This window comes from Marmota monax, unplaced genomic scaffold, assembly GCF_021218885.2.
Source record: "Marmota monax isolate L192 unplaced genomic scaffold, Marmota_monax_Labrador192_F-V1.1 WCK01_AAM20220418_F8-fsc00387, whole genome shotgun sequence".
NCBI classification, from domain to species: domain Eukaryota; kingdom Metazoa; phylum Chordata; class Mammalia; order Rodentia; family Sciuridae; genus Marmota; species Marmota monax.
Window position 1 is genome coordinate 232269 of NW_026692199.1, and position 12818 is coordinate 245086.

A 12818-nucleotide genomic window follows, 5' to 3' on the forward strand; every position below is an offset into this window, starting at 1 on the left:
CTATCCTGATGACTCTTATGTTTTTTTTTTTTTTTTTTTTTTTTTTTTTTTTTTTTTTATGTTATCCCATATCTCTTGGATGTTTTTCTCGTGATTTTTTATGAGCCTTTCTGAGTTGGCTAGACTCTTTTCAAGATGATATATTTTGTCTTCATTATCTGACGTTCTGGCTTCTACTTGCTCCACTCTCTTAGTGATACTCTCATTTGAGTTATTATTTGGTTTATAGTTTCCTTCATTTCTAGAATTATTGTTTGATTTTTTATAACCTCTATCTCCTCATAAAGATGCTTATTTGCTTCTTTTATCTGTTTACGTAATTCATTTTCAATGTGTTCTTTCATTGCTTGAATTTGCTGTCTCATATCCTCTTTAAGATTCCATTCCATCTGTCTAAGGTATTCCTTGAGTTCTTTATTTGACCATTTTTCTGATGCCTCTAGGTCCTCCTGAATATTTAGGCTGTCCTGCATTGTTTTTACACCTTTTCTTCCTTGCTTTTTCATGCTGCTCATGTTACTTCTTGTTCTGTTTGACTGCTGAGTTACTGTTTACTCCTATAAATTTATTTGATGCTTGGGAGGAAAGGTATTAGAAGGGAAGGGAAAAAGTCACTGTCACCGCCAGTTTCAATGAAGTTATCTCCTCCCCCGCATTCTGGTGATGTCAGTTCTCTGCAATGGTGGTATCCCATGCAAATGGCGACAGTTCGTTCCCTTTACCGGGTGACCAATGCAACGGGTGGGTCCTGACTTGCTCTCCCAAACCCCGTCTCAATCCTGTGGCCACTGCCTATGAAGTCTCAGTTGGTATTAACCTCCGCAGGTTCAGGAGTGCAAACCAGTTGTTTCAGTGGGATCATTTAGTGCTGAGTCACAGCGGTTTGTCTGTGAAACGCAGGTGAACGGGAGCTTGAATTTAGCCGATCCGGGCTCGGTGTGTGTTCTGAGAGGCACAGACTGTTCGCCCCAGATCCACGTCAGCTCAGAATTGCCTAGTGATCCTGAGCAAACAGCATTTAGATGGTTTAAGACTCCCTATGCCTGCACAGCTGAAGAGGTCAGAGACTTATTCTCTCTGCACCCGCCACCATGTTCCTCCATAGGCTTTTCAGCAGTTTTTTAAATATAAGAGTTTCTTATGTGCTTTAAGTTACTTCCCACAGCCATGAAATTATTATTTTTGTTGAATTCATACAAGTTGGAATTTAGGGAGAGCACATACCAACCTCCTCCCTCAGCCATTGGGGGGAATCTACATAATTTCTAAAAAAAACTGCAGCTCATAATTTTTTTCTTTCCTGAATTGATCTTTGGACTTAAAAAAGCATCACTTCATGGCCCTAAGTCATCATGGAGCCAGCTGCTAGAGTTACCTTCCTAAATTGCTCTGGGGCTTCCTTGTGTTACCCATGGACACCTTCTGAGCCAAGTTATGGTGTGGGTGGGGTGGAATGTTTGGGTCCCTGAACGTATTTGTGGTTTCATTAGGTTCAGCTGTGATTGTGACTTATAGCTCGTGTAGGTTACTAAGACTCTGCAGTGTGGACAGATCAGTAAGGTGAAGTCAGAGTCAAGTCTCATGGCTCTAATTGGAATTCCATGTGACATTTCTGTGCTCATAACCTAACATATCTACCCTGACCTAGATGTCTAATTCCACTTTTATTTTAAGATTCTTCAACCATAAAATACTGTAGCTTTCATGAAGAAGTGGCTATCTCTGTAGACAGGAGGGAAAAGACCCCCATGTCCAAATAAATTCACAATATATCTAGTCAGAAAGTATCCATGTTGTGCCTTCCTGCTCTTTTGTTACTTCTATGGTATTCCCAGAGAGGTCAAGGCAAATGTAGAAGTTCTATGTGCCCTTAGATTTGGGGTTCACCACCCTCTGTGTTCCATTAGAGCAGGCCAGTGTCACACTGAGAGCTATTTTAGCAATGTCCAGCCTATCTCAAAATTATAGGAAAATAGAAAACATGCAGGAGCCAGTGTGATATGCTCTGGAGGGGGGCAATGTGTTGGAGGCTTTAGGCTCAGCACAGGCCTCTTTGTGGCTTCTGGCTTGGAATATGTCATTACATTTTCTGACTCACATTTACTCATTTATAAAGTGGGATTAATAAGACTTAGCCTAATAAAGCTGTAGCACACAGAATACCTCAACAGTGATGTAGCCATTCCAACATACATGACTGTGTGTGTAGGATTATTTTTTATATTCTTGAAACTCCATACTAGCATAATTTTTACTGAGAATTCCAAGGTATAGAGTCCCTCTTTCTGAGTCTGCTTGAGTTTATAGTTTTAAGGTTCTAAATGATGTTTCTGTATTGATTCTGGTTATATTTATTCAGAAACAGTAGCTTAGATTTGATCATTTTAATTCAGACAAAATTAATCTAGCACAGTTTTCATAGAAAGAGATGCCTGCAAAAAATGAGATGGTTGTGCCTGAATAAATCTGCACTGTATTATATAGTTAATTAAAATTAAAGAGATTCTATATTACTTATGCAGCTCAATTTGGAAGCCAGGACTGTTGGTTTCACCTTTTTGTCATCTTTTAACTTTCTGCACATCTCCAGACAAGGTAGAATCTGTTGGCTTGCTCTCGCCTGTGTGTTTAGGTGAGCTCTTCCCCTTTTTATGAGGATAGGGACTATTGCTCTTATGGCCAAGGCCATATTGCAGGTGGTAAAATTGACCTGGTTACTGTAACAAATATCTCTACTTCTTCTTCTCTTGCAGGCAGTGAACCTATGAATGTTTTCTGTCTAAAACCCTTTGTCACAAAACTCCCTGGAGAAAGACTGTTGATCATCAAAAGTGTTCACTAAATACACTACCAAGTTTGCTCATGAATTTCAGTTCCCTGGGCTCTTACAGGGGACTAGGCTGAGATCTCACTGACTAATATGCACAAAGTATCTGGGCCATAGGTGTTTTGTCTTTGCTATTGCTTTACCTCTGCTACCCTGACAATGCTACATATGCACTAATGCTTGCTACATATGCACTAATTTAAAAGAATCTCTTGAGCAGAGAATAAAACTGCTCTACGGTAACTTATGACTACTTGAACTGCATCAGTTTTTCAGATGTTTCCATTAATTATTTTGCTTCTATGGTTTATTTATTTATGTAATTCATTCAAAACACTGTAATTTCTTGAGTGAAGCTCCATGATTTCTAAATATATTTTTCTTCCTAGAGCTTCTCAAAACATCATCCTAAGATGGTTTTCAATAACTAGAAAATATGTGTTTTAAAAGCAACTTAGGTGAATGGAATGTTCCCTGATTTCTGAAGAGTTGGTGTCTTGCTGTAGTTGAGGTTGTGAGTGGTGTTGGTTTGCCTGAGCCATAGGGTAGAACTCAATTGGCATAAGATGAGCTGAACTACTGATTTGCATGGGCCACTTTTAAGAAAACTGTAGGTTTTCTTGAATCTAAATGCATAGCAGGAGAAGCCTCTTTACTGGTTTCCCTCTGAATCTCTCTCTCTCTCTCTCTCTCTCTCTCTCTCTCTCTCTCTCTCTCTCTCTCTCTCTTTCCTTCTTTTTTGTGGTGCTGAGAATCAAACCCAGGGCCTTGTGCATGCAAGGCAAGCACTCTACCAACTGAGATATATCACCAGCCCCTCAATGTGAATGTTTTGGTATCAGAATTCCCTGTAACTGTGCTCATTACTGATGGCTTCCATGCTAAATGTGTGTAAATAGACTTGACTTGAAACAACTTTACCTTGTAACAGAGTGAGAGGCACTTCTTGTTTTGCACTGACACATATGGGTCTTTAAATTTTTTCAAGCATTGTAAAAATATGACAGCTGAGCATATTTGTGTATCATTACATTTAGAAGACACTGTACTTATGGTTTCTTTCCACCATGTTCCATAAAAGTTGGTGGGACATACCAACAATGGTTTTATTGTCACTGAAGGGAACGTACCAACATTTTGTAGGATGTGATTCCCCTTGTGGTGGGTGAAACTTGGCCTTCCTTGGTTATGTCTTTTGTTGGTAAATTAACAAGTTTATATTTGGGAGTAGTTTGATATCCCTCTGGTTTGGGGTAAAATTTGACATAAATAGTGCCAGTGCCTTGCCCAGGCGTGCTCAGCAGATGGGTGGCTGAGGTAAAGCAAACCTACCTCAGCAGCAGGCCATCTGTCATTTCAAAGTGTGATGTCTTCACAGTTCTTGGGAAGTGGGCAGCTTTTCTGTTCTTTTTATATCTCTGAGATTTTGAGTTTTGAATTTAATTTAGTGCTTTCTTAACTGAGACAGATAAAATTATATCTTATTGGCATTTTATAGTGTATTGATTTTTTTATTTGTATCTCACTGATTCTTGGATGTAGATAAGTATGTTTCCACTTACAGGGAAGCTTAGGTTGACTTTGAGAAAAGTGGTTGGCTAGTTACTGAAGGACTTGAATTCTGAGCTTCTTCTCCTTTGCTTCAAACTGTCATAAACTATCAAAATTTAACACATTGCTAATTTTAAAAACACTTTGAGGTATCTCTATGTTACCTTGTGTGTTTCCTGTTTGCCAATCTAATAGAAAGCTATCAGATTTACTAAAACTAAAATTAGAGATTCCTGACATGAGGGGTGTAACTTCTTATGTGCACAATTACTTAATTTTCTAGAAATAGAATGCAGAGTTTGAGGTAAATTGATCAAATGTGGAGCACTTATCTGTGTGCATCACTTTGCAAGGCTGGTGGGGTGGTGAGGTGTCCACAGTGAACACCTCATGTTGCATGGTATGATGTGTGAGCCAGCCCTCGACAGGAGAATGGTGCCTCTAGACTGTATAGAAGTCATAGTGAATGAAGTTGATTTATATTTACTAACAGGCAGTGGTTTGTAGAGTATATTAGTAAATTAAGGAATTGTAATTTGTAGAGTAAGCCCATTAATGGAAAGAGCCAATCTGCATTTCCATGTATATTAATATATGTAAATGTATAGCAAAACAGGCTTGAAAAAGCATACACCAAAATGTTGAGTAGTTCCTCTAGAAAGTGAAATGAGTATAATTGTAGTTGTAAAGAAAATCATAAATTTTCAGTGTTGTTTGTTTTCTCTGTAAAGAAGGTGTTTTTAAATGTGCTTATTTTTATATTTGATTTGAAAATATGGATTTTTTTAACTAGAGACTTGGAAGTGGCCATTTCAGGCTGAGGGCAGAAAATCCATGGGAAAAGGCCTTGGGATGCTCAAACAGTAGTTTATGAGTATGCAGTTTTTATACAGTGGTAATATGAGGGGTGGCTTGATTTTGCTTACTATCCTAAATTGTTTGTTGTGGTACAGTTAAGGCAATGTCATGTTGCATAAGGTTTATAAGTGAACTATGCAAACACATCTGTGGAAGCCAAATGTTTGATGGATACCTTGGTAGGAAACCTAACTGATTTGTCATGGCCTCTCCAGTTCCAGCAGGCCAGGTACTGTTTTGAGGTTAGTTTAGAGACTTTTCTATTCCTAAGGTTGCATGATATTTGTCAGGATGAGAAGGATAACCAGTTTGTGTTTTGAAAAGAGGAGTCACATGGCCATGCTTCTAGCCAAGTTTTGCTTTTGCCAATGTCCACATGTCTGGATGAAACTTGTGTCTCCATAAAGCAAGCATGAAACACCTGTCTACTTGCTTGGGGCACTCTGGGAAGCTGGGCCAGACATATACACAGCCAGAATCACTGTGACTGAGAGGGAATGAATTGTGCACCATGAGAGGCAGGTAGCTATTCATGCTCAGCCATGGTGGCAAGCTGGATGTTCTGCTGTGATCTGGGGATTCTGAAGAGCCCATCATGAGGATTAAAATTTCTTTTATGATTTGGGAGCATGGTCACAGTGAGGGCAGGCAGAGTTCTTCCAAAGTGAAGTTCTAAATATGAATTTTCTAAGTAATGAGACTGGAGAAAAACTTTAAAACTAAAGTTGATATTGTGCATATGCTTGTGAGTTGGAGCTTCCTTAACAGATGTCCACAAATGTTAGGCCTTCTCTGCTGGGCTGGTGCTGGGAGTCATTTGGGTTTGAGCCATTCAGTTGTTCTTTGGTTAATGAACAGGACCCTTTATTTTCCAGTGACCATCCTGATTTTTAGGAAGCAGAACAAAGGCTCCGCATCAGTGCTATTGTGAATATATATGTAAACATGTCAAGGTTATTTGGAGGAGTATAGATTTGATCTGAGGAATACATTCCATAGTTGGCTTAAAATTATACAAAGTTGTGGAAATAATTCTGATGCTTATGATAAGTAGGGCCTTTTTTTCTTGAGAGAAAATGGACAGTGTCACAAGATCTGACTTGTATGGCTTCAAGTTTTCCTGACAGAGTAAGTCTTTTACTAACAGCTCTTCTATTACATTTGTGTGGGGAAAAGGATGTGGCACAGAGAGAGGAGTCAGAAGCCAAGTCTCAGAGCATTGCTTTTGAGGGTCACTGGCAGGTTTCTTCCCACTGACTCACACATTCTGAGAGTCCCTGCAGCAGGCCTGTCACTGTGGAAACATGAAGTTTGCTGGGCAGAATGAAGTTGTTCCAAACCTATGTGGGTTTTGAGGATGTTTAAGAGATCATAAGCTGTTCAGGCATTCCATACTTCAATAGTTTGTTTGGAGTCAGCATGAAACAGTTTACAATCCCCAGTGTGTGAATGTTTATCTAGAAATTGCCATGAAAATGCTAGAACATTCTGGATGATATTAGCAGGTGTATAATCACAGATTTGTGTTCTTTTATTATTTGTCAAAATAGAATACAGGAAAAAATTATTGCTAAGAAATGAATGGCTTCACATGCCTCAACTTTAGAAAATTCATCATACGTGAGATCAATGTTTGCTCCCTTTCTTATTTTGAATTCTCACTGTGTTCTTGATATCATAATAAGCTCTTCATGTACACTGTCTCCTTATTTTTAACAACAGCCTTATGAAGGTGGTAGAATTATTATGGTATCTTTTTAAGGGAATAAAATTAAAAAAAAGTAGAAAGGTAAGAACTGGTAATTAGTGAGGCCAGGATTCTTGCTCAGAGGCTCTGTTTATATAGAATACATGCACTTAGCTATCTTAATATGCTGAATTTAAATAAATTAATGAATGTCAGTCTGAAATCATTCCAAAGACATGTTAGAAACAGCTTATCAAGAGTCTGGGATTTGGTTGTCCAGTATATAAATCATTTTATCTGATTTACCCTTAGAATATTCCTGTTATGGAGAAGACAGTCTTGATTTTATTTTGTGTTTAATGTATTTATAATGCCCTTTTTAATGAAAATCTCTTTTGAGAACCAGCCCTTATTTACTGGGACTATGTGCATCCTGGGTCCTGGTTATCTCAAGCAGAAGCTTGCATGATTAATAAGGCTGAGTTCTCTAAATCACCAATCAGTTCTTATTCTGGTTGCTTCATCTCTTTTGCAGTAATCTTTTGAGATTTCCAGAATGTATGTTGATTATATTGGAAGGCTAACAGAAATAAGAAGGGAAAATCGTTCATGAGAAAATAAAGCAGCATATATGTGCGAAATGGGGAGCCCAATCACTGTACTCAAGATTAAAGGCAAAGTGTGATATCCCCATGAAAGTGTTTATCTTTGTGCCTAAGCAGAAGCTGTGTAAATGAATACTGCATACCAGTGCAATTTTATATTTGTTTAACTACATTATCAATTTTAGGCAAGTATTGTTTCTCTGTCCTTTAAATGTTATTTATTTTTTTAAGGTTGAACATCAAATTTTAATCTTGAAACATTTTATCTTATCCTCAAATTATCAACATATAAAGGAATGATAAATTATGATTTTATTATTGCCATTTCACTGTGTAACAAGCCCTTCTTACAAAATTCATCTACTGTCTCCAAAAAAAAAAAAACAATAGGAAACCCATACATGATATGAGCTAATGATCTATTAACAAATAAAATTTTAGACAAATGTATACTAGGAAACTATTAAAAGAAGTACTTCAATCACATAGCTTAAAATATGAAGAAAAGACAGGTAAAAATTAACTCAACCTGTAGTAGAGTTACCTTTTAAAATTTTTGTAAAATACACTAATTTCCCAAAATAAATAATATTATAACCCCTTGGTGTCAACTTACACAGATGAAAGATGGCATCAGCTTTTTTGCCTAACTTGTTTATTTCACCAAACTTCATATATTACATGGATATCCCAATATATTTTTTTTTTAATTCAACATGAAGGAACATAATAAAACACAAGAACATATAAAACACTGTTTTATAAAATTAATGCTACCTTAGGAATGATTTAATTTTCAACCACATCCTACATTATTTTTTAGTGGTTGATAGATTTTTATTTTATTTTTTTATATGTGGTGCTGAAAATCAAACCCAGTGCCTCATGCATGCCAATCAAGTTTGCTACCACTGAGCTGCAGCCCCAGCCCCACATTCTACATCTTTTTAACATGATGCACCCTCTTGCTATTGGATGAAGTCTTTTCAGTCAATGTTTCTATTTCCAAGCATTAATTCTTACTTTTTTTTTTAATTTTTTTATTTCAATACTTAATTCCCATGGGAAAACTGTGGTAACAACCTCACTACCAGGATGCTTTCTCTCCTTTTGTTCTCAGGACTCCACAAACACATGACTGTATGGCACCATAATGAAATTGGTGGAAGAGGCTAATGACAAAGAAAGGATATAAATATAAAAAGGTAGATTCAGCTGGATCCAGCCACAATTAAGGTGTGGGAAGACTGGCTCCTTCCAAGACTTCTAGAACTTCCATGGAACAGCTTCTGTATAAACACTTTCTTTCCTTCTATCTGCTGGGAGAACACAAAGAGCATTTGTATTCATGACTCCTGTGATGGCTGATGGACACCTTAGCCAGGGAGGGAGCAAGTGGGCTCAGCAGACCTTTGTCAGGTGTGACTTTGGAGTAGAGAATGCTATTTATTTTATATCTCCTGCATTGGTCAATTCTGAAAGCAAACTAACCTCAGCTGAAAACTACAATGAAATGTACCATGCATGTCCTTGTTACTGTGGGACATGCAAGGTGGTTGAGAAAAAGCCACAATGGATGAATGTAAATTTTGCACATTGTTTCTTCAGCATTTGTCTTGAACAACAGTGCATCACTTACCACCACATCTCAAAAATGTTCTGGACATGCAGTTCATGGAGTAAAGTGGAAATTACATTGCAGAGCCATTCTCAGACAGCAAGTATAAGATTAATGTTGCCTACTTTGCAACCAAGGAATTGAGCTGCTTCTGTCATAAAACTGAATAGTATTTCTGAATACATTTCTAGGCAGTGCTTGTGCTTTGTTTTTCCCAACACTTCATTGGTTTCATTCTAGAAAAATTAAAAACCTATAAAACTAAATTTGAAGATTATGTCTTCAGGTTGACTCATGATCAAAACTAGAAAGAAAGTATAATTAACTTTTCTTTTCTTGAGATTTTTCCCCTAGAACAGGCCCTTACTAATTCTGACTGAGTTATATATTTAGTTTCCCAAAATGAAAAACTCAAATTAGAGAACCAACATTTCTGTCTTAAGGAAGCAAAATATAATGATGGGGAGCAGAGGTGAGGGAGGGAAGATGCATTCTACACCACAATGAATCTCCTGCTTTAAGCAGGAGATAATCCAAATTCTCCTTGCTCTCATTTCATAAATTAATTTCTTAAAATTATAATCCAAAGAGTTTATTTATTACCAAAAATATCAGTTTTAAAAGACGCAAATACATTAGCTAAGCCTTGTAAACAATTATCTATTTAGTTATACATTGAAAAAAAAATGGTTGCTAACCACAGGCACACCTTACAATCCCAACTGAGTGGTGAAACCCAGACACCTGCTTCACTCTGCTGGCTGGTATGGCTCTGTTGAGACTAGGGAACTAACCCCCTATTCAGCTCCTGACTTTCTGGAAGTCCACACCTGTGCTATTTCCATCATACTGCTTTGTGCTCTTCAATTGTGTGATGTGATTTTAAGTCTTCCCAGTGTTTGTCTCCTCCAAAGTTTTCCACACAGCCTTCTGGGAAAAGCCCAGTTTTCCCATTGTGTTGCAATGTGCCTTTGAACCAGCCATCCTCTCACTTTTTATGAACAAAAATAACATCTCCTTTAAGTTCCCATGTTCTGCCTCACTCTGGGGAGGATAGGAAACCACCACCTAGTGCCTTTCACAAACGACAGGCTAGACTCATTCATGACAGGACCCAGCAAGGAACATGCCAGACTAGGAGTTGAAGCAATGGAGAATGCAAAGTCCAGGGAGCTAGTCTTCAGATGGAAGGCTTCTTTGTCCAAGGCTGTGCCTGCTGGTGCTACAGTGACTGGACCATTCTTGTCCATGAGGCAGGAGCCAGCCATGCCATGGCCTAACCCAAGTGGTAGCTCAGGAACATGGCTCTCTGTAGGGGCAACTTGTCAACACTTAGCCCCACTTACAGCTCCAATTCCACTTCAACAATGCTGGAGGGGATACTCGGGACTTACATTTGGTTGTGGTACCAGAAGGCAACTTCATAAACACTGTTTTTCTATTTTACTGTCCTTGTCTAGTTTGCTTGCTGAACTGATCCTACAAACTGATGAAGAACCATCTGGAGTTGTGGGAAGTCCAGGGAGAATGGTTACTGTCTGGACACTGGGCTTTGTTTAATTAGAGGCAATGGTGATACTTGAGCAGGTCAACAAAGTGGCTGAAGCACAAGCCAGGGAGGCACTGAGTTGACTGAAACTGACAGTAGCAGCATGGGCAGCAGAGCCTGCCATTGGTGGCACAGGCTGTGGGGAGGCCAGCAAATGGTGGGATAGGCTCACAGATGCAGGTAACATTCTGTACCTTGATGGGAGTCAGTGCTACTGTGGGGCATTCTTGACTATGTGCTGCAATTGCCCTCACTGAATTGTGGGCCTGGTTGACTGTCATCTGCCCAGGCATGTGCAACAGGACCTTAGTCTGAGGACTTATTTGGATGTGAGCTGCTGACACTACAGCTGTAGAGACAACACTGGGTGTCCCAGCCACACCATTTCTCCACAGTTTCTGGGCAGGTTCTCCTGCAATGGAAGGACTGGCCTTTGTTACACCCTAACTTGTCTGACCCATAATAGATGTAGGAACTTTAATTTGCATAGCATTTGTCACTGCCCTTGTGACACATGCCACATAATTACCAAGGAAAACCCTAATCTCAGTGGTATGCATTGACATCCCTTGGAAACAGCTATCCTGGAAATGCTGAAACACTAAAATTGTCTCTCCTATTCTCAGATCTAGCTCATCTTCTTTCTGGGAGTGTATGGGTGGATAGCCACATACACACTGGGGTGAGTCTGAGTCCAAAAATGTGCAGTCAGTACAGTGAATCCTGCCTTGGGTCTGGGTCCTATTTCATCAGCAGCAACACCAGCAATACTAGCTGATGGTGTGGAGGTGAGGACAATGGCAGCCAGGAGATGGGGTGGTAGAGGGGAGGATTCGAAGTTCCAAAGGCAGGTGGGTAGAGGAAATCCAATGGGAAAGTGAATGAGGAGCCAGTTGTCACTGAGATGCTTGAGAATGAGGTCACATTTAACTCAGTGGTACTCATATGAACTTGAGAATGGGCACTTTAGGAACCCCACACAGTTCGCTGGTACTCTCAGCAGCTGTGGGGTTGCTAGAGCTGATGAGGACAGGATGGCTGATGTCCATGGAGTGGCGATTCTGGGATGCATGGGAAGACTTGTTTGCCATGGTTAGGAAAGTAAAGGATTGCCACTTTTTGGTGTTCTTCTTGGTGTTGGAGAGTTTTGGGGCAGTGCTGCTCTGGGCTGTTGCTGAGGGACATTCTCCAGCATCAACTCCTGGCCTGGGAGGCTTATTCCATTCCATCAGCTGTTTAGCAGCTGAGTTAAACTCAATGTGGGAAATTGGAAATATGCGTACTTTGTCTGCCAATATTCGTTCAGCCCAGTTTTCTTCCACTCTGTGGATAACAGTCAAAATTACATCCTTTGCAAACAGAAAGCAATGTTTGTCCACTTCCATGTTTTTTCCTTCAAAGTCATAAAGTGCTTTTCACTGAGGTGGGGGTTGAGGTAATGGTTGAATAATCTGATAAAAGTTGGTGGGGGAAGAGCCATGGATCCCACTGACTTCCCCATGTTACCAGTTTTCATCAACTTGTTGCAAAATGATGATGTCATTTTGGTGAATTTAAAGTCACTAGGTTCCTTTCCTGGATAGTTTATAATGCTTTGGAACATAGTAACTGAGTTGTACCCCTCATTGGGGAATCCAGGCTTGCACCTGAGGCTGCTGTCCAAACTGGGAACCCTATAGATCATTTGTGCTACAATTAGCCATAATGCTGCCCTGAGTCTTGAATGCATTTGTACAGTTGTTCCCACTGTCTCCACCAAGACTAGGTTTCCAATGCCTCTGCTTGATGCTGTCCAGAAGCCTGTGCAGCAGGATGTTACTGGGAAGCTCCTCAACACCCAAGCCAACCAGAGTGCTCCACTCAGAACAACTGAGGGAACCTAGGATCCCCAGCAAACATCATTCACAACTTGTACCAGCAAGACAAGATTTTCCAGAAACATCCAGGTGTTCTAGACACACAGGACACTCCAAAAGATCCAAGAAGGCAAATTCATCCATATTGATCTATTGTGCTGAGAAAGGGTCTTCAGAAATGTTCATAGTTGTCTACAGCTCTTAAAATGATTTTTGTAACATGCTTTTTGGACTTTGCTCTGGCATTCTGACTGCTCCTCTTTGTTT

The 12818-nt window shown here is 39.4% G+C and overlaps 1 pseudogene; it reads right to left on the reverse strand.

Moving 5' to 3' along the window:
* Positions 1-10567: 10567 nt before the first annotated feature.
* Positions 10568-12196, reverse strand: LOC124080388 (E3 ubiquitin-protein ligase SH3RF1-like; annotated as a pseudogene).
* Between the last annotated feature and the right edge of the window lie 622 nt (positions 12197-12818).